Genomic DNA, 23,187 nt, shown 5'->3' on the forward strand with positions numbered 1-23,187 from the left:
TGTTATATTTTTTAGGTGTTTTGTATATTCTCTTTCCATTCACTCTGTGTAATAACACACATTTATACTTTATCCTACTTGTGCTGATGATCTCCAAATCTCTAATCCCTGTCCTGGTTTCTCTCCCTAAACTACAGACCCAAATTTACAACTCTGTGCTGAACAGAGTAACACAAATATCCAACAGGCACCTCAAATTCAGTATGGGAAGCATTATCCTTGAGTGGCTAAGACATTGAGTTTAGTGGCAGACAGATGTCACCTCAAAGTCAGACCTTACTTCTTAAAAGCTGTCATACTTTCGAGAGGAATTAACTTCTTCAAGCCATGTCTCCTATTCTGTAAATTTTGTAGACAATAAAATGTTAGGAGGATTAAATAAGACAAAGAACTTAATTTATTAATTTATATTGTATAGTGCAGGGCCATAATCAGTGCTTAACAGATAATAACTACTTGTGGTGGTGGTGTTACTTTCTAATCTGAATTTATCACATCCTACCTAACCCTGCTCCTTTATTTCCTCTCTTTCTGCATAGTACAACACACCTTTCCCAGAAATGCTGTCTAGAATTCTCACAACCATCTTTATCTCTTCTTCCAGCAGCCCCTATGTATTCAGTCAGAATATTTTGTCAATTCTTTCTCACATTGCCTTACATACCCATGGTTTCCTATTCATTCCATTAGGAATAGCCCAGGCCATCTTTCACCCCTTCTGCCCTCAATTTGCAATAGACTCCTAACTGGTCTCCCTAAACCTACCTTCAACCCAACCCAGTGTGCTTCAAGAATAAGACTATTCCTCCATAGCTGAATTCAAGCTCTCCTTTAGTCTTCCCACCTCCAGTGTTCTCTGGTCCCCACTCTGGTGACCCCACTTCTTCCCGGGCTTTCTCTGCACTTCCATACTTTACGCTTTTGTTTACGGCACACCCCTAACCTGGCAATGTCTTTCAAATCTGTCTCTGGAAAACCACATGCCTTTATTGGCCCACTCTTCATGAAGACTTCTCCAAAGTGCTCATCAGCTAACAGTCTGAAAAAAAATCAAAATGCTAGCATGTAATTACAGTGTGATCCCAATTGATATGCATATTTGTACATGGCATGTTAACATACTGGATCAAAATAGGACAAAAGGTTCACAGAGGCCTTCTTCATGTGTAATGGCCTGGACATGTGCTATGGGAATTTGGGCAATGCTTATTTTCTTTTGTATTTTCTAAATTATTCAAAATTGCTGATGGTTGTTTAGTGTTTCCTACATACTAAACTCTCTACATGTATTAATTTGTTTAATCTTAATAAAAACAAAACCCTCTAACATAAGTATTAGTATTATCCTTCTGTTTTGAAGCACATGGCATTGAAATGAGGTGCCCCACCCCCAATGTTACAGAGCTGGAAAGGGTGGGCTCTCCAGAGCTGACTCTTAAACACTCCCCTAAACTGCGTGAAGGATTTCAATAATTGGAAAAGCATGTTTTTAATTGTTTTCTCCTCCTGTCTCTGCCCTCTACTCTCCCCACCCTCCCACCCCCAATAGCACCAAACCTCCAAACCATCCTTCCATCTCCTTCAGAAAGGCTAGTTTCAACAAGGTGCTAGGGAGAAAAGCAATCTGATTAAGAAAATTTACATGAACTTGTGAATTAGCAACTGCCATGCTGAGGTAACTGCATCTTAAAAAGAAAGTTTGTTAACATAAGTGAATCCCTAATTAGTGGAATTTCCATTGCTATGATTAAGGGAATTCACCTACCGCTGACAATGTGTGGAGGGGGAGCAGAGCATCTGTGAAACAGGTATTTTTCTCAATACCCCTTAAAGCACAAAGATTCCTTCAAGCACAAGTTTTCCTCAATCCATCCTCCTCTGCATGGTACTTTGGTTCACAGCACCAGCAATCCCCACCCTGAGGCCTCGTGTAAAGCCCACCTTTCCATTCTGAGGGATCAAAGACCATGAAGAACTAGGCTAAGAATCAAAGGTCACAGAGCTTGTCCAAGGTTTGTCTGATTGGAACACTTGTCATTTTAGTTAGACAAGAGCACTACAGTGTTACACATCCATGAATTGAAGCAATAGGTATTTGTACCATGGTGTTTATTCCGGCTGCTTGTAACTTTTACAGGAAAAAAGTCTTTTAGCATAAGTTTCTAGTCTAGTCCTGTTTGGACTTTTCAAATTTCACAAGATGAATTTTATGTTGTGAGTTTTATTTGCCCTACTTTTATTGCATATCGATGACATTTTAAATCAAGGATTCTGTTTCACATTTGCTACCTCAAAAAAACACTGAGGATTCATATGAAATTTGAATTTCTCCCCTCTGCCTGTCTGGGCACTGAATGTCTATCAAGTATTTACTATGGTCAAGTCAACCACTCAGAAATGTCTATTTGCTGCCTGGGGTTAGTAAGGCTAAAATAATGCTGTAAGCTCAATACCAGAGGAAGAGTCTTTATTTCCTGAAACTATGATTGAAGCATGATGCAAAAGAGACTCATTGGACAGAAGGATACCTAGTAAGAACTTTATAATATTGTTTAGATGGGTGGATGGATAGATGGATGGATGGATGGGTGGATGGATGGATGGATGGATGGATAGATGGATAGAGAACACTTGGAAGAACCATTGTCATAGGACATGCGATCAGAAAAAGAAACAACAAAATGAAATGTCACATTTCCACTTGCCTCTTCCAACTTTGGAGAATATTTTGTTGTTGTATGCATTCATAGAATTGGCAAAAAAAAAAAAAAAAAAGGCATGAGCTTTAATGTGACATTAGGTTTTTTGCAAGGCAAGACAGCATCATTAGTCAGAAGAGAAGTACCACTGGATGGATGCAAAGCTGAGAGAGACTCTCCAGTCATTTTAAGATTCCACACCTCCAATAGAGTCCAGAAAGTGCCAGAAGATTGAATCTAAAAGTAAATGTAAACAGTGGTCCTGAATATCAACCCAGAGAAAAGACTTAAATGAAAGGAAGGGAGCAGTGGTGGTGGCAGGAGCTGTGCTTTATCTGTTTTATTTCCATTCTTATGCCATTGTGTATGTAACTCCATTTTCGTATTGACATGGGAGTGAAATAGTTCGCTTCTGCAATTGTAGAAAATTGAGAAATTGAATCAAGAGTATGTTTTCTGAGAAAACTCTAAATGTAAAATGTCCTTGATTAACCTTTAAGCACCCATTTAAGGTGGGACTAGAACAGAAGGTACAAGCTGTCCCCTATACTCAGAATGTGTCTCCATCCCTTGCTCACTGGTCATCTCCTCTCATACCATCATAACTAACTACTCTCCGAAACCTTCCTTTTGCCACTTGCCTCACCCCTCATGCCCAGAAATAACCTGTCACTCCTTCCACTGTTCTCCCTCTACAGCTGTGCCTGCTTCTATCATTGCCCTGCTTACTCATACTTTGTGTCTTTGTGTGAATCCCCAAAGCCTAGGCAGGCTCTCAAATTTAAGTTGAACATTACAGAAATTGTCTGGATAATTTAATATGTAGAAGAAGGATTAGACCATTTAAATATGGCATGGATTCATTTTGCTTATGTAGTTATTTTAACCAACATCCTGAATCTTCTGTTTTAATGAGTTTTGTACCAGTCCAGTTTCTTCACTAATTTTGTGTCATTTACCCTTGTAAGCCCTCACATCATCTAAAACAAAGCTTTAAAGGCAATAAGTGCTATTTGCTGAAATTAAATGATTAAAGCAGGCATGAATGGTAGGTGATTTATTCAGTAACAAGTAAAGTCATCATGTCATGTGATCCTAGTGTTTATTACTGATACAGGCAATATACTTAATCATTAATTAGTCCAATCTATCATACTATGATTCTGAGGCTAAGAATATACTTATACTGAGGCCTTTCTAGAAAGTCAGTTTACTGAAATATGACACAATCTATAGATTGTATTATCTATGTGCATTTCCTTTTTAAATTCCCAATACAATCACAGTCTTCATAGTTTATTAACATTCAGCATGAATTTCTTAGCATCAACATTGCTGTTGATATCTATCGCCTTAAGAGACCTAAAATATTTAAATTTCCCACAATTTTTATGTGATTTATGCCACTATATCATGTGCAACCATTGTCTTCCTCGCACTGAGATACTTTTGCAAGCTACTTAGAATTCGCTCAGTAATTCATCCTCAATGTAACCTGAGATGAAAGATAATAGAAAGGTAGAAATCTGGTTCTTTTTCCAGAGATTCTAAAATAATAGCCAGACACTGCATCACTTACAGAAATGTAACATGTTGAGAGTTTTCTTTTCTCTTCTCTTCTTCTTCCTCCTCTTCCTCCTCCTCCCCATTCCCCTTTCCTTCCCCCCTCCCTCCCTCCCTCCCTTCCTCTCTCTCTCTCTCTCTCTCTTTCTTTTCCCTAAAGGTTTGGTCCAAACTCTCATGACATAGAAAACAGAGTTATAAACAAAGTGATGTATTCATTTATACTTTTTTTTCCAAATTAACTAGAGTCTTACACATAAAAAAAAAATGTGCTAGATTCAAATACATAGAAGTTGCTTAGTGTCTGTACTGATGTGTTAAGTGAGTGGGTTAATGCCTAGTATTTATAAACTGAACATTAAAAGTTCAAATACCCCAGGATATTATGTTTCACTGCAGGGCCCACAGCCATCTTGTAAACCTGTGCCACTCATTACCAGAGACAGACAGATGGAACTGGACATGGGCACTGCTTCTGGCAATGGGTCAACCATCATCATGATCTCTGTATATAAAAACAGAGCATAGAAAAAACAAAAAAAAAAAAAAAAAAACAGAGCATGGGAGGCTGTCCTGGGAGAGAGCAGGCAGCCTTGTGCTTTGACTGGGGTGATGGGACTCTTGGCCAAAGTGAGCTGGAAGGTCCTGGAGTGAAGAGTACAGACCAAGTGCTCATTTTAGCCTGGAACCCTATGATTAGAGTCAAGAATTTGAAATGGCCAGCTTACCTGATGCAGTCATCTACTCTCCATCCACGTTAAGATCTGACTCAGTTTATTAACCTCTTAAAAGCATTGATCTTCCTAGATGAAAATGAAACTCTGTGGGGAGAATTGGATCATTATTACAGAATTGTCAGTCAAAATTGTTGCTGTATCAAAGTCCAACCACAGGCCTCTTTCTAGCTAAAACAAACGGTGACGATCAGAAAGCCAAGACCCAGACACCCTGTACCGTGCTGCTGGGACATGGGCTCTGGCTCTTGCATATAGGCACACTGATGATGACAAGTGAAGGGCCCATAAGTTGGAGCACTCAACTATAAAATGTTATGAGAGGAATTCTCTGCTGCTATATATGTCAAGCCTATAAGGTTCAGCACCTTAAGCAGGATCTATGCCCAACAATATGTCTTCATTCTATAGTCAATGCACACACAGGAGATGAATTCCTCTCTGTGAGGAATATGGTCATCTTCAGATAAATACAGTATGACTCTACCTCTTTACCCTGTGGAAATTATTTCCTCAGGACTGCAGATTATCTACAACACCAATAAGGTCTCCTTCATTCAAAATCTTGTATTTCATGTTTCTAGCGTTTACTGTGTGTTTAACTTTGGTGTCTGGGAATGAGGAAGCAGATATAATAATGGTAGCAGAGAGCTACAGTCAAGCTCAATTGGCTTAGCAAAAGCAGCTCTAGAATGGAATTAATGGATTCAACCTCTTTGGCAGCCAGAGCTGTTCTTGGACAGTTATATTTGTGGACCTCAATGCTCACAATCACAGCAGGCAAATGTTGTACATAGTGTTACCTAGAGAATCAAGATCTTACAACACAGACGCTGCCCTGCTCCCCTGCATCAGTTATCCTGCGTTTGCCCTAGACGATGAAGTTCTGTTTAGCCAGACACTTGAGAAAGTGGTTGTAAAATTAATTGTAAATATGGATTTAAGCTTTTCTTGAGAGATGGGTGTAGAACATCATTAGAAGATCCCAACAGACACTACTACAAACCACTGAAATTATATTGTTTGATGGCATTGAATGGCAATTTCCCATATTCTTCCTCTACATGATCATTGATGGAGTTTTTAGAGGTAATCCCAAACAAGTAAAGGAATATCAAGATCTTCTGACTCCAATATTTCATCAGACCATAGAAGGATATCCTGTCATACCAAAGTATTATTATATGCCAGCTGACTTAGTAGAACATGAAAAAAGAAACCCTGGTAATCAAGCAATTTACTAGTGATTGTGGCTGTGCTGGAAAATTATTTCTTTGGGGACAAGCTCTTCGTATTATTGTAAAACTCCTGGCCAATGAATTAATCAGTCCTAAGACAATGATCCTCTCCAGAACTTATGTCCCACTACAAAATCAATGTAATATTAGTATGAGGTTTTCCAATCAAGGCCCACTGGAAAATGGTTTGGTAGTTCATAAAACACTTGTAGCAGAAAGCCAACACTTCAGGTTTGTCTTAACACATATGGTATTCAAACTTAAACCCTGCAACAAGAACAACTATCAAATACGGTCTCAGCAGGAGCTTGTGAAAATTTATTTCCATTTGGGTATCAGTGAAAAGTTAGAACTCTCTGAAAGACCAGATAGGCCATTGGCTGCCTCAGTACATCAAAGATTTATCACATTTTAAGAAAGACTGTGGCTTGTTATCCCATCATATTCGACCTAAGTGATTTACATGTCTCAAGATGTTTTACTGCTGATAGATGACACAAAGAATGCCTTGCAGCTCATTAAGCAATATTGAAAAATGTATGGACATCCACTTTTCCTTGTTCTCATTTGGGAAGACAATATAAGTTAGCCATTTCAACCCCATATTAGATATGCTGGCAGTCTTTATAAAAAGAATTGTTGGAGAAGTCAAAGTTCATGTAGATCATCTATAGACACTAACATCTGGGAGCCATAGTAGAACAACTAGACTTTCTATGAACGAGTGATACAGAAAAACTTCCAGAATTTGAGAGTTTCAAGGAACTAGAATTTCTCAGAGATTCAAAGTCAAAAGACAAAGCAGCACCCCCAATTCTCCTGAACTGGGAATGCAGCCATATTGCCATTACTGATGTGAAAAACAAACTCACCCACGAAATTCTTCAAAAATAGAATATTTCTGGCTAACCAAGCCATCCTGCGGGGTATATTACTCAAAAAAGAAGGCCTCAATTCATCACAAATGGATTTCAATGTGATCACATTTCTAATCACATTGAGAGAGTCTATAGAAGTGGCAATAAAAAGCTTTAGTCAATTATGTGCCATGCAGCAGGTCTTTTAAATAACATAGTAGACAGCCTGGTCCCATCCATTACTAATGTACTAGTGCAGGACAAACCGATGCCTTTGGGCATGAAGAACATCCATGATGAGAGGGAAGCAGTCATCCAGCAAGAACTGGTCATCCATATTGGCTGGATCCTCTCTAATTATCCTGAATTATTCAGTGGCATGCTGAAAATATGAATTGGGTGGATCATCCATGCCATGGAGTATAAGCTACAGATACATGGGGGGGACAAGCCAGCATAGACTTATATCAGCTGTCACCTAGTATATTAGTCTATAAGTTGCCAGAATGCGATTTACCAGAAACACAATGGCTTTTAAAAAGGGAATTTATTAAGTTTCAGGTTAACAGTTCTAAGGCTGTGAAAATGTCCCAAATAAGGCATTCAGGGGAAAATTCCTTAATTCAAGAAACGCCGATGGATCCAGAACACTTCTGTCAGCTGGAAAGGCACATGATGAAGTCTGCTGGCTTTCTCTCCCAGCTTCTTGTTTCATGAAACTCCCCTGGGGGCATTTTCCTTCTTCATCTCCAAAGGTCTCTGGCTATGTGGGCTCTGTTGATTCTGGGGGCTCTAAAGCTTTTATCAAAATTGTTCCCTCTTAAAGGGCTCCAGTAAGCAACCTCACATTGAATGGGTAGAGACACCTCTCCATGGAAACCACCTAATCAAAAGCTACCACCCACAATTGGGTGGGTCACATCTCCATGGAAACAATCAGAAAAGTCCCACCCAGCAATATTGAACGAGGATTAAAGGACATGGCTTTTCTGGGGTATATGATAGACTCAAACTGGCACACCTAGTGAAGTTAAACAAGTTCTGTTGGATATTCTCCAGCCTCAACAGAATGGAAGAAGTTGTATGAGCAGGCATCAGATCAATGGGTCTTTGAATAGAACTCCTCCAGGGTTCTATGACTGAGTGTGGTAGATCCTGGAGCACAAGCCCAGTGATATCATTGTAGCTGGGAAGCATTTGCCACAGCAAAACACTGTCAGATATAATCATGTATGAGTTGAATTTCTCTCTCCTTGTTGATGACATGTTGGGAAATATTGACCAGCCAAATTACAGACAGATCATTGTGGAGCTACTAATGGCTATATCCATTGTACTGAAAAGAAAACCTGAGCCAGAATTTCAAGACAAAGTAGATCTAGAAAAATTGGTGAAAGAACTATTTCACGAATTTAAAAAAGATAGGAATTGGCTAAAGGAAGTAGAAAAACAAAACAACGCAGTTTCCTTTAACAATACTTCCCCACCCACCCCCACCCCCAGGAAAAAAGGAATGTGCAGCTTTTTGACAAAGGTTGTCATAAACTTGCTTCTGGAAGGAGAGGTCAAGCCCAGCAATGATGACCCATGACTGGTTAGCTAATAAGGAAGGTAAAAGAGGCTCTCTTGAGACACTGTCTCAAAGTGTATTAGATTTTATGCTGAAGCATAATCAAGGCAGCCATTATTCTATGGGCTACTCATGCTGTTGAAGTGTTTGCCATGTCCTTGGCAGAGATTTTGAATCTCTTTTGCATGCCATAGCCAATCTCATTGTAAGTAATGCTTTTACTCAAGTGAAAAAAGTTCTCATGATTATACCAATGACAATAATAACCTTCACTGAATGATAGAAAAAGTTTATGGATTGAAAATTCACCACTGCATGTCTCATGAAAGTGAGTCTTTGCTCTTTGGACTGAATTCCCACCTCATGCATTTTGGAGGACTTTCTTTAGTGATATTGTCATGTTATAAGAAGATCTTAATATACATCACAAAAACAAAATCAGCCAGCTGATATTTTGATTCTTAGAAACTGCATTATTAACCATATTTTAGAAAACAGAACTTTTATACAAGTTTACCTTATAAACATGACTGTGGTTTTGTGTTTCTGCTAACAATAGGGGTTGGGCTAAAATACAATGCAGTAAATCTATAACTTATCAAAGTTTTTTTTAACTCTTACTAAAAATAGGACCTGTGTAGGATTGTTCAGAAGTATTTTAAATTATAGGATTATTAACATAGTTTTTACTAGTAAAAATAGGATTAAAAGTCATTAAATTTAGGAATTAAAAAAACACACAGCATGGTCATATTTTAAAAAGCATAACCTCATAACCAGTGTTCAAAGCTCTCTTATTGATCAATGATTATATATCCAAGCACTTAGGAAAAAGTTTCAAACTGGAAAAGTTTCTCTGACATTAAGAAAAATATATTTACTTTGACCCCTCTCAAATTCCACTTTAATTTTATCTCTTCCATGGACACATATAAAAATTGACCTGTCTCAAAACATCTTGGAGTGCCTTTCATACCTTTTTGGGTCCATCTTACAAATCTCATTAATCCATTTACTGTTGTACCTATGAAGACTGCCTTCTACAATATTACCTTGGGAATATCAATATGTCTCTGATACATCTACCCACCATAGACCACAATTGTTTGTTTTCTTACAAGTGTGATACATTCTGTGCCAAACATCTAGAATCAGTTAATAATGGTGACATATCCTCATCTCACTAAAACCAAACTGCAAATTAGATCACCACAATCTTAACTAACTTAAAGTGTGACCTTTTTAAGCCTCTCTTGAGTCTCTCTCCCTCCCCCATAAGATGGTGTATTAGTTTGTAAGCTGCTGGATTACAATATAAGAAATGGAGTGGCTTTTATAAAGGGAATTTAATAAGCTACAAATGTACAATGCTAAGCCAATATAAAAATGTCCAAACTAAGGCATCTGGGGAAGATACCTTAATTCAATAAAAGCCAATAAGGACTTCAGGAAGTCCTAGACTAGAGTTGCTGGAAGGTAGCCCTGCTCCACGCAAAAGTTAGAGAAGGGATAGGAGGGCAATTGAGGGGGGCAATTCAGGAGTGCAGCTGATCTGGGAGAGCCCTCTGCACCACATATGGCAGCGCTGGTTGCACAGGCCAGGGAACTGAGAGGCAGAAACTGGAGATGGGTGCGGGGCCACAGAGCCCACGAGAGTGCATGGATGGGAATGTGGGACTAGCAAGTAAGCCAGGATGCATTCACTGGGCATACTACACTTACCAGCACAGCACCGTGGCTGGCAACTCACCCCACACCCCACACATCTGAATCCCATCACCCACTCCCATTCCCTACACTCCAGGTGCCCCTACCCCACCAGCCCCCAGTGTATGTAACTGCACAACACCCACACCCCAAGTGCAGCCCAACCTACCTCTCCTGTACCCCTCCTGAGCACTACCTCCCCTCTCTGCTCCCTGAGGGCTGTTGCCAGCGCATAAAGGTTGCAGGCACTAACCTCCATATCTAGGCTACTCCTGCCACCCTTCCGTAGTGTTGCACAGCCTTGCCCCACCTTCCCTGAGCTCAGTGCATCCATTTAAGGCACTTCCAGGCCCATGGGTGTACACAGACCCCCAATCATATCGTTCAGCTCTGGGAACTGCACTTTATAGCAGTCCTAAAACCCCGCATGTGCACGGACTTCAGCTTCATTTCCCCGCTCTGAGAAAGTGCAGCAAGGTCACATCTGCCCCCAATCCATGAAGGTGTGATGCCAACTTGCTGCCACAGCTCTATGGATGTGCACAAAGGGCCCATGCCTTAGATCACCACACACCAGGGTTACAAGTCCCAGACCAGTATACCCACACAGCTACATCCTCCCTGGCCACTGGGCACCCACATTCACAGGCATCAGCATAACATCTCCAACTCATGCCCATACCTGTCTTGAAACAAATCACCATTCTGAGTGCCCCACCCTGTACCCTGCTTCCTGCTGTACAACCATCCTACAAACACAAGGCCTAGACTACTGAAAGAAATCAACTCCCAAAGTAAATCAATCAAGATATTTACATGTGACAAAGACAGCAGAAGATTATTAAACATATCACAATGCAGACAGATATAGCCCTCACTAATGACAAAATTAAAACACCAAAGGAGACATAAACATTGGAACAACTTATCAAAGATGTTCATACAACCCTACTTAATAAAATAAGTGGGACAGTAAATGGCATAAAGGAGATCAAGAAGACAGTAAAGAGCACACAGAGGAATTTGAAAGAATAAACAGGAAAACAGCAGAAATCACACAGATTAAAGACTCTGTTGACCAAATAAAAGACATACTAGAGGCACACAACACCAGATTTGAAGAGACAGAAGAATAAGTAATATAGAGGACATGATAATTGACTTTGAAGACTCAAAACCGCAAATGGCAAAAAAGATGGAAAAAATTGAATGGGAACTCTGGGAAATGATAGACAAAATAAAGCACACAAACATAAGAATCATTGGTGTGCTGATCTGAAAGGAAGTATGCCCCCTAGAAAAGCCATGTTTTGATCAAATCCCATTTCATAAAGGTAGAATAATCCCTATTCAATACTGTATGTTTGAAACTGTAATCAAATCATCTCCCTGGATGATGTGATTTAGTCAAGAGTGGCTGTTAAACCGGATTAGGTGATGGTATGTCTCCACCCATTTGGGTGGGTCTTGATTGGTTTATTGGAGTTCTATAAAAGAGGAAACATTTTGGAGAATGAGATTGGGAGAGAGCAAAGAATGCTACAGCACCATGAAGCAGAGAGTCCACCAGCCAGAGACCTTTGGAGATGAAGAAGGAAAATGCCTCCTAGGGAGCTTCATGAAACCGGAAGCCAGGAGAGAAGGCTAGCAGATGACGCTGTGTCTGCCATGTGCCCTTCCAGCCAAGAGAGAAGCCCTCACTGTGTTTGCCATGTGCCTTCTCTACTTGAGAGAGAAACCCTGAACTTCATCAGCCTTCTTGAACCAAGGTATCTTTCCCTGGATGGATGCCTTAGATTGGACATTTCTATAGACTTGCTCTAATTGGGACATTTTCTCTGCCTTAAAACTGTAAACTGCAACTTATTAAATTCCCCTTGTTAAAAGCCATTCCATTCCTGGTATATTGCATCCTGGAAGCTAGCAAACTAGAAAAATTGGTATCCCAGAAGTAGAAGAGAGGAGTAAAGGGCTAGAAAGAGTAATTGAAGATATAATGGAGGAAAACTTCCCAATCCTCATAAAGGACATAAATATGCAAGCCAAAGAAGCCCAAAGAACTCCAAACAGAATAAATCCAAATAGGCCTTCCCCAAGGCACATACAAATCCATCTGCCAAACATTGAAGAGAAGCAGAAAATCCTGAAAGCCGGAAGAGAAAAACAATCTACTACATACAAGAGAAATCAAATAGGAATGAGTTCAGATTACTAAACTAGTACCCTGGAGGCGAGAAGTCACTGTATGAAAAATCCAAGATGCTGAAAAAGAAGATTCCAGCCAAGAATTCTGTATCCAGCCAAATTGCCCTTCAAAATTGAGGGAGAGGGTGGGCCACGGTGGCTCAGCAGGTAAGAATGCTTGCCTGCCATGCCTGAGGACCCGGGTTTGATTTCTGGTGCCTGCCCATGTAAAAAAAAAAAAAAAAAAAAATTGAGGAAGAGATAAAAGCTTTCACAGACAAAGAAGTCCTGAAGGAACTTGTCAACAAGAGACCAGACCTACAACAAATACTAAAAGAAGTTCTGCTGACTGAAAATAAAAGGACAGGAGAGGAAGGTCTGGAGGAGAGCACAGAATTAAAGCGTACCAGTAAAGGTAATTTAAATAATACAAAGAGGGAAAAGAAAATATAGATCTGACAAATAAAAAAATATATAAGATGGTGGAATCAAGAAATTCCTTTTCAGCAATAACTTTGAATGTTAACAGACTAAACTTACCAATTAAAAGACTCAGATTGGCAGAATGGACTAAGAAACATAATCTGGCTATGTGCTGCTTACAAGAGACTTATCTTAGACACAAGGATACAAATAGATTGAATCTAAAGGATGGAAAAAGATTTTCCATGCAAGTTGTAGCCAAAAGAAAGCAGGTGTACTAATATCGGCCAAAATAGACTTAAAATGTAAGGACAGCATAAGAGACAAAGAAGGGTAGTATATACTAATTAAAGGGTTATTTCACCAGGAAGATATAACAATAAAATGTTTATGCTCCCAATCAAGGAGCTCCAAAGTACGTGAAACAGACATTGACAAAACTGAAGGGAGCGATTGATATTTCAACAACAATGGTAGGAGACATCAATACACCACTCTCCTCCATAGAAGAACAATTAGACAGAAGATCAACAAGGAAACAGAGAAGTTAAATAACTTAGTAAATGAATTAGACCTAACAGACATATATAGGTCATTACACCCCAAAGCACAAAGTTATACATTCTTCTCTAGTGCTCATGGAACATTCTCCAGGACAGATCATATGCTGGGACACAAAACAGGTCTTTATAACTTTAAAAATATTGAAATTATTCAAAGCACTTTCTCTGATCACAATGGGATGAAGCTGGATCTCAATAACCACCAAAGAACAACAACATTCACAAACATATGGAGATTAAATAACACACTCTTAAACAACCAGTGGGTCAAAGAAGAAATTCCTGGAGAAATCAGTAGTTATCTGGAGAGAAATGAAAATGAGAATACAATTTATCAGAACTTATGGGATGTAGCAAAGGCTGTGCTGAGAGAGAAATTTATTGCCTTAAATGCCTATATTAAAAAATAAGAAAGAGCAAAAAATCAATGACTTAGCAGCAAACCTGGAGGAACTTGAGAAAGAACAGCAAAACAACTCCAAAGCAAATAGGAAAAGAGAAATAACAAAGATTAAAGCAGAGATAAATGAATGGGAGAACAAAAGAACAATAGAAAGAATCAATAAAACCAAAAGTTGGTTCTTTGAGAAAATCAATAAAATTGATGGGCCACTAGCAAGACTGACAAAGAAAAAAAGAGAGAGGATGCAAATAAACAAAATCAGAAATGAGAAGGGGTGCGTTACCACAGACCCTGAAGAAATAAAAGAAATCATAAGAGGATACTATGAACAAGTATATGCCAATGAACTAGACAACTTAGATGAAATGGACAAATTTCTGAAGACACACAAACAAGACTCAGGAAAAAATCGAATATCTAAGCAAACCAATCACAAGTAAAGAGATTCAATCAGTAATCAAAAATCTTCCAACAAAGAAAAGCCAGAGCCAGATGGCTTCACAAGGAATTTTATCAAGCATTCCAGAAAGAACTAACAACAATCCTGCTCAAACTTTTCCAAAACAATGAGGAAAAAGGAACTCTACTTAACTCATCTTATGAAGTGAATATCATTTTAATACTAAAACTGGGTAAAGAGGCTATAAGAAAGGAAAACTACAGGTCAATCTCCCTAATGAACATAGATGAAAAAATTCTCAATAAAATACTAGCAAATTGAACCCAACAACACATTTAAAAAATTAGACACCATGACCAAGTGGAGTTTATATGAGGAATGCAAGGATGGTTCAACACAAGAAAATCAATTCATGTGATACAGCACATTAACAAATCAAAAGGTAAAAATCACATGATTATCTCGATTGATGTTGAAAAAGCATTCAACAAAATTTAGCATCCTTTTCTGATAAAAACACTCCAAAAAATAGGAATCAAAGGTAACTACCTCAATATGATAAAGGGAATATATGAAAAACACATAGCCAGCATCGTACTCAATGGAGAGAAACTGAAAGCCTTCCCCCTAAGATCAGGTACAAGACAAGGATGCCCACTATCACCACTATTATTCAACATTGTGCTAGAAGTTCTAGCTAGAGCAATCAGGCAGGACAAAGAATAAAAGACATCTAAATTGGAGAGGAAGAAGTAAAACTCTCATTAATTGCTAATGATATGATACTACACTTGGAAGATCCTGAGAAATCTACACAAAGTTACTTGAGCTAATAAACAAGTTCAGCAAGGTGGTGGGAAACAAAATTAATGTGCAAAAATGAGTAACATACACAAGTAATGAGCTAGCTGAGGAGTCAGTTAAGGAAAAAATTCCATTCAAGATAGCAACTAAAAATAATCAATTTCTCAGGAGTGAACTTAACTAGAGATGTAAAGTACTCATACTTGCTAAAAGAAATCAAAGGAGATCTAAATAGGTGGAAAGACATTCCCTACTCATGGATAGGAAGGCTAAATATAGTTAAGATGTTAATTCTCCCCCAAATTGATCTACAGATTCAACACAGCACCAATAAAAATTCCAACAATTTACTTTGAAGATTTGAAAAAGGTAACTACCAAATTCATCTGGGTGGGAAAGAGACCCCAAATAGCTAAAAGCATCCTAAAAAAGAAGAACAAAGTGGGAGAATTAACACTACCTTAGTTTAAACCCTATTGTAAAGCCACGGTGGTCAAAACAGCATGGTACTGGCACAAAAACAGAAGCATTGACCAATGGAATTGAATCAAGAGTACAAAAATAGACCACCAAATCTATGATCAACTGATTTTTGACAAGACCTCCAAATCCTCTGAACTGGGACAAAATAGTCTTTTCAACAATTGGGCCTGAAAGAACTGGATCCCAAGAACTAGATATCAGTTGCCAAGAGAATGGAAGAGGATCCCTCTCTTATACCCTACACAAAAATTAACTCAAAGGGGATCAAACACCTAAATATAAGAACTAGCACCGTAAAGCTTCTAGAAGAAAATGTAGGGAGACATCTTCAAGACCTAGTAATAGGAGGTAACTTCCTAAACTTTACACCCAAAGCACAAGCAACAAAAGAAAAAATAGATAAATGGGAACTCTTCAAAATCAAATGCTTCTGCACCTCAAAAGACTTTGTCAAAAAGGTGAAGAGGCAACCAACTCAATGGGAGAAAATATTTGGAAATAACATATCAGACAAAAGTTTGATTTCCTGTATATACAAAGAAATCATACAACTCAACTACAAAAGAACAAACAACCCAATTATAAAATGGGCTAAAGATATGAATAGGCATTTTTCTGAAGAGCAAATGCAGATGGCTCAAAAGTACATGAAGAGAGGCTCATTTTCACTGGATATAAGGGAAATGCAGATCAAGACTACAATGAGATACCACCTCAAATCTATAAGAATGGCTGCTATTAAGCAAACAGGAAACTATAAATGTTGGAGAGGATGTGGAGAAACTGGGACACTTATGCACTGCTGGTGGGAATGTATAATGGTGCAGACACTATGGAAGACTGTTTGGCAGTTCCTTAGGAAGCTAAATATCAAGTTGCCCTATGACCCAGCTATAGCACTACTTGGTAAATACCCAGAAGAGCTGAAAGATTTGACACAAAGAGACATTTACACACCAGTGTTCATAGCAGCATTATTCACAATCGCCAAAAGATGGATACAAACCAAATGCCCATAACAGATGAGTGGAACAACAAAATGTGGTATATACATATGAAGGAATATTATGCAGCAGTAAGACAAAATAATGTCCTCAAGCACATAACAAAATGGATGAGCCTTGAGCACATAATACTAGGAGAAATTAGCCGGACACAAAAGGACAGATACTGTATGATTTTATTACTAGCATAAAGGTATAATGCAAAATATAGGGAACTTAGAGATATGTAGAAGCTAGAGATGGGTGAACCATTAGCTAATGAGGTTGAACACCAATGTAAGGGAATAGATCAGAGTGAAGGTGATTCTCTAGTAGGTCTAGAAATAACATTACCATATTGAAGATGAACAAGATTGAAAGGGATTGTATAGACCTACGTGTCCCACTGACTCACATTAGAAATATGAATGAGTTCTCATAAGAATTACTTCAAAGATTTGATTCTTGTATAAAGAGTTAAGTCCTGGATACAGGGGGGAAACTGCTACTGCATGCTATGCGCTATGTTCAAAAGGAAACCATCAGCACTAACACAGCAACAGCAGCAGTAAATCATGGGGTGAGGGACAAGAGTTAAGAGGAGGTTTAGATTTCCTATTTGGCGAGGGTATGTTTATTGGTTTTTGGTCTCTTGGAAACAATGAAATTATCTAAAATTAAGAATGTTGATGGCCTGTAGACTTTGGACCCTGTACATGATGCCCAATGAGTGCAGGTGGCTGAAGGATGCACTGATGGAGAAGTAGATTGGTGAACGATGGTGTATCAATTATGAACAAATGTTGTGCTGCTACAAAAAGAAACAATGTCATAAGGGATACAACGACGTGAATGAACATGTGGGACATTTGGTGAGACAAAATAAGCCAGGAACAAAAAAAAACCAATGGCATAGTCACCTTTAGAAAATGCGTATATGAAAACAGGGGCCTAGATTGTAAGCTTTTAGAGCAGACACATTAAGTACAGAGTGGTGATTATTATTTCTGGATTTTGAGAGGCTGTTTTAAATGTATAACCTGATATTTAGAAGTAAGAACAAAGCCGAACAGGTTGGGGTTAAAGTAATTCAGAACATAGGGGAAAAGAAAACAGCGTCTATATTTTAAAACACACATACTCTTTGAGACCAATGGAAGGAAGTTTTATTTGATGTAGAACTGAAGTTTTCTGTAGTGCATAATCTAATTCAACCTATCTGTCCAGCCTTTTGAACAACTGAAACACAAGAAGCATAGAATAAGAGAGAGGTCCTTTAATCTTGTATAGATTACTGTAATGCCTGAAAACATCCCAGAGTATATTAAGCAGATAATCAAAAAGTATTGGCAAAGTTCCCTGAGGGATGGGAGGAAGACTATGGAACTATTAAACCTTACTATCAGGGAATCCCTTGATACTGTGTCAAACCTTAGGGACACCCAAATCAATAGGCCATGCCCTTGATCATGAGGCTTACTCTTGTGAAGCTTATGTAGGTAGCAGAGAAGCTTAGACTACATATAGGCATGCCTTAGAGTCACTTCTGGAGAACCTCTTTTGTTGCTCAGATGTGGCCTAGTCTCTCTAAGCCCAACTCTGCTAGTGAAAGCGTTGCCCTCCCCCCTATGTGGGATATGACATCGAGGGATGAAAGTCTCCCTGGCGGTATGGGAGAGGACTTCCAGGGATGAATCCAGACCTGGCATGATGGGATCAACAATTCCATCTTGGTCAAAAGGGGGAAAAGAAGTGTAATTAATAAAGTAGCAGTGGCAGAGAGTTCAAATAGACTCGAGAGGCTACTTTGGAGGTTGCTGTTACTCAAGCTTCAGGTAGACCTTGCTATACCTACCATAACCTGCCAACCCCCAACCAGGACCATTCCAGTCAATCCTAAAGAACACCTAGGGCAATATGCAAGATTTCACAAGGGTTCTAGGCACTAGAGTAACTTTCCAGAAACCTACAACCTCCATATGGGTCCCTGGTCCAGATAAGTCCTGAAACCTAGCCCAGCTTCTCCAGAACATCAGATAGTTCTACTTCCCTACACCATATTAGTGACGAACCCTTCCAATAGCAAAAATTTAGAATTGCCATAGACCAAACAACCCCAAAGAGAGGTATGGAAAGATCAAAGGTGATAGTGGAATTATACATAGAAGATAGAACTTAACAAATGAATATGAATGCTGAATCATTAAATTGCTATTTTTTGTCTCCAGTATTTCAGAGCAGTTAGAAATAAAAACCTAAAATTGTGAAGTTGTAACCCATGTCAAAGTCTGAAATATGTTCTACAACTAATTGTGGTACTGTGCTTTGAAAATTATAGCTTTTTTGTATGTATGTTATTGTTCACAACAAAAGAAGAAGTCGATTTGATGATTAAAAGTATTTAAGTCTTCTAGCCTCCTATATTCTGGAGCAGCTAGAAGGAAAAGTATGAGAGGATCGTATAGTAGCCCATGACAAACTCTGGGAATTATCCTGTAACCACTTTTTGAAGAGTGCTTTGAAAACTATTGCTTTTTTATTTCTTTGCTTTGTATATATGTTGTACTATACAATAAAAATATTAAAATAAGGACGGGCCACAGTGGTTCAGCAGGTAAGAATGCTTGCCTGCCATGCCCGAGGACCCGGGTTTGATTCCTGGTGCCTGCCCATGTAAAAAAAAAAATTAAAATATTATATTGGATAGATGGAAATACTAGCAGTCAATGAGAGAGAGGGGTAAGGGGTATGATATATATGAACTTTTTCTTTTTCCTTTTTATTTCTTTTTCTGGAATGATGCAAATGTTATAAGAAAAGATCATGGTGATGAATATACAACTATATGATGATACTATGTGTCATTGATTATATGCCAAGAATTGAATGTTCATATGTTAAGAATGTTCATGTTTGTATGTTGTTATATTATGACAATAAAAAATTTTTAAAAAAAAGAAAAGAAAATGCATCTGAAAGACCTCTGTCAGCTGGGAAGGCACACTGGTCCCTTGCTCCTGGGGTCCGTTGCTTTCAGCCTCTGTTCCTGTGGGGGTTCCTCTCTTTGCTTTTTTCATTTCTTACCTTCCTTTGGCTCTCTCCAGGTTCTGGCTTGCTTAACATCTCATGGAAATGTGTGCTGGGCTCCAAGCATCTCCAAACATCTGTGTCTCTGTTCTCCAAGCGTCGGCATCTGTGTCAGCTCTGCTCTGACAGCTATGCTCTGAGGTTTCTGTGGGCTCTATTGTTTCTGTTGTTTCTCCAAAATGTTTCCTCTTTTAAAAGATTCCAGTAAAATAATTAAGCCCCAGGCTGAATGGGCAGAGTTACATCTCCATCTAATCAAAAGGCCATACCCACAATTGGGCCTGTTTCATCTCCATGGAGATATTTTAATCAAAAGTTTCTGCCCCACAATATTGAATTAGGATTAAAAGAAATGGTCCCCTGACAAGATGGGGTCATGATTAAAATATGGCTTTTCTGGGGTACATAATGAATTCAAACCAGCACAGATGGAAATAGGTTATCTAATAGACATCTAAGGGAGCTGAGCTGTATTTTAGCATCATTCATATAAAGATGAAATTTATTTAAAGAGTTAATTAAGTATACTTTTCTTCAATTAAGCCTAAATGCAAAATTGTGATTAAATTACTTTTTATAAACTTATTTGAATAATATTATTATGGTATCATTATTATAGTATCCATTATTTGGAAGCTCACATTCCATCTTTGTTTCTTCACTAAAGGTCACCTCATACTAATGCTTTAATTCAGCCTATAGGCTGTTACAGGGGGTATGCTGGTTTGAAAGGATTTACTACCCTAGAAAAGCCATATTTTAATCCTAATCAATCTTGTGGGAGCAACCATTTCTTCTAATCCCTATTCAGTACTATAGGGTGGAAACTTGATTAGGTTATCTCCACAGATGTGACTCAATCAATTGTGGGTATTAAACTTGATTAGATGGAGATGTGTCTCCACCCATTGTAAATAGGTCCTGGTAGTTTACTTGACTCTTATAAAAGAGAATTATTTTGGAATAACCTTCAGAATGCTGCAGAACAATGAAACAGAGAGCTGCAACTTTGGGAGAAGAAGGAAAATGCCTCCCAAGGATCTTCATTAAGCAAGAGGCCTAGAGAGAAAGCCAGCAGATGCTGCCATGTTCACTATGTGCCCTTCCAGCTGAGAGAATGCTGAATGTCATTGGCCTTCTTGAATCAAGGTATTTTTACCTGGATGTCTTAGATTGGACATTTCTATAGACTTGTTTTAATTGGGAAATTTTCTTGGCCTTAGAACTGTAAACTAGCAACTTATTAGCTTCCCCCTTTTAAAAAGCCATTCCATTTCTGGTATATTGCATTCTGATAGCTAGTAAACTAGAACAGGGGGTTTCTCCAAGAATACTAGTGGTTGGCCTAATTATATAAATACATACTAGGGTTACACAGAATGTCCTCTAGCCTCTAAGACTATAATCAGCTATATAAACACATATAATTAAAGTCTTATTAGAAAATGATGTAATTTGGCTAATAATACCAGATTCAGAAAAACATATAATATCACTGTTTATCTAGCATAGTTCAAGACAGAGACAAGCAAGCCCTTACTAGAAATATTCTCCACTGGGGTCTGATTATATGTTATCATACTTTCTCAGAGCTTAGTGGAAACATCCCAGCAAGACAATCTGATTTACTAGCCGCAACACACCTGAGGTTACTTGAGTAATATGAAAAGAAAGAGCTTAGTATACACTGACACAGTTTCTCAAACAAAGCAACTCCAAAATATAATGACTTGGATAAGATAGAGGTTTTTTCCTCTGTACCAGAGCAGTCAAGATGTGAATTTCCCAGACTGATGGAGCTAACTTTCCCATCCCCTACATCTGTTTCTCAAGGTTGCTCCAATTCTCACCATTCCACAGCAAGTATCAGGGGAAAAAAAGGGTACACAGGACAAGTGTATTACTATTGAAGGAAATGACCCAGGAATCCCATGTATTTCCTCATTTACATCTTATTGGTCAGTAGTTGAGCTGCAAAGGAAATGGGGACATTTTGGACATAGCTGGGTGAGAGAGTTTTCTTACTAAAAGGAAGAAGGGGAGAAAGGATACTAGGAGAAAGTTATTAGTGCCTGTCACAGTCCAACCTCCCTGGCCATCCAAATATTTATGTGCATTCTTCTTTGCACATATAGAACACTCACCCTCCCCAAGTCCCAGGCATTTTATCCAGCTCAAATCCCTGGGTCTCTGAGTGATGCTGAGTGCTTTCTATCAAGTCAAATGAACTAATACATGTGTCTCTCTCTCTGTCTTTCTCACTCTCCCTCTCACGCATGCATGCATGCAGCAACACACAAGATATATACTTAAAATGAAAGGGAGCCAAAAGGATTTCATTGTAGTTATCCTGAATAACTACATTCATAAAATCCAAGAATGAAATCTCCCATTCATAAAATCCAAGAATAGCATATGCACAGCAGTAATAAGTCCACAGCAATGATGAATCCTTCAGAGAGGGATTTATGGAGACACCTTGTCCTGGAAGTATAGGAATTTTCTGGGTTGGACCATGGTTCTGTTCACTGGGAGGAGTCTCCCTTCTTCATTGTACTCTGTGGCCACAGGCTTTGCTCTCTGTATGGTTTTCTCTCATTTCACATCATAATGGCCCCACTAAACCACATGAAGTGGGTGTCACAAATACTTTAGCTTTCTTCTGATATAAGTTAAAGAAGGGGGATTTGTTTTAGAAAAATCATTAGCATTTGCAAACTAAACTGGTGGTTTCTTTGGCAAAAACAGTTCCCTCAAAAATGTGGCATGCGCTAGTGGGTTTACTTCTACCCTTTGCCAAGTGCAATTACTGTTCCCAAAGTTCTCCTCTGGATGCTGTTCTCAGGCTGGATGACTCTTCCCTTTATTTACTGGCCTTTGTACTTCCTCAGCTGAAAGACTGCTGCCCTGAGACTGTTGGAAACAATAAACTTGGGAGGGAAGGTAATGCCCTTAACATGATCCTTGCCACTGAGTTGGCCCCCAGTCTGGATGAAGCATCTTAATGGAATGCCTTTGAGAAATGCTCCGAATAATGGTTTTATCTTCAGAGATTGAATAATTGACTTATCCAACCCAGTGAATCCTCAAATATAACTTGGCATATCATAGGCAGAGGGATCTTCATTTAGCAGGAATGTCTGCTTCCAAAACTGGCTAATTCTTCTCTGATTTCACTCCTTTCTTGCAAGAAGTAATAAAAAGGAGCCAGTAAACGTCAAACTTTTGAGTTTTTCCATGTAGTAACCCTAAGCCAGCAGACACAATCAGTATATAGTCTGACTTCCAAAGTATGGCAAACAAAACGTTACCAAATAGTTCACAACAGCCTACAATTAGCAGCATCAGAGCCACAATATCTGTTGCCCTGTAGCCTGCCACCAGACTGCTAAGCCACTATCACAGAGTTTTGGTTATTTTTATGCAGGTTCCCACCTCTGGGTGCCATTATCTGTAATCCCTGAATACCATGACAAAGAGTCGCTAAAA

The 23,187-nt window shown here is 38.8% G+C and overlaps 1 pseudogene; it reads left to right on the top strand.

Annotated features, from left to right (window-relative positions):
* Positions 1–4,977: 4,977 nt before the first annotated feature.
* On the top strand, positions 4,978–8,694 carry LOC143682786 (phosphorylase b kinase regulatory subunit beta-like; annotated as a pseudogene).
* Positions 8,695–23,187: the final 14,493 nt, after the last annotated feature.

This window comes from Tamandua tetradactyla, chromosome 5 (assembly GCF_023851605.1).
Source record: "Tamandua tetradactyla isolate mTamTet1 chromosome 5, mTamTet1.pri, whole genome shotgun sequence".
Lineage (NCBI taxonomy): Eukaryota > Metazoa > Chordata > Mammalia > Pilosa > Myrmecophagidae > Tamandua > Tamandua tetradactyla.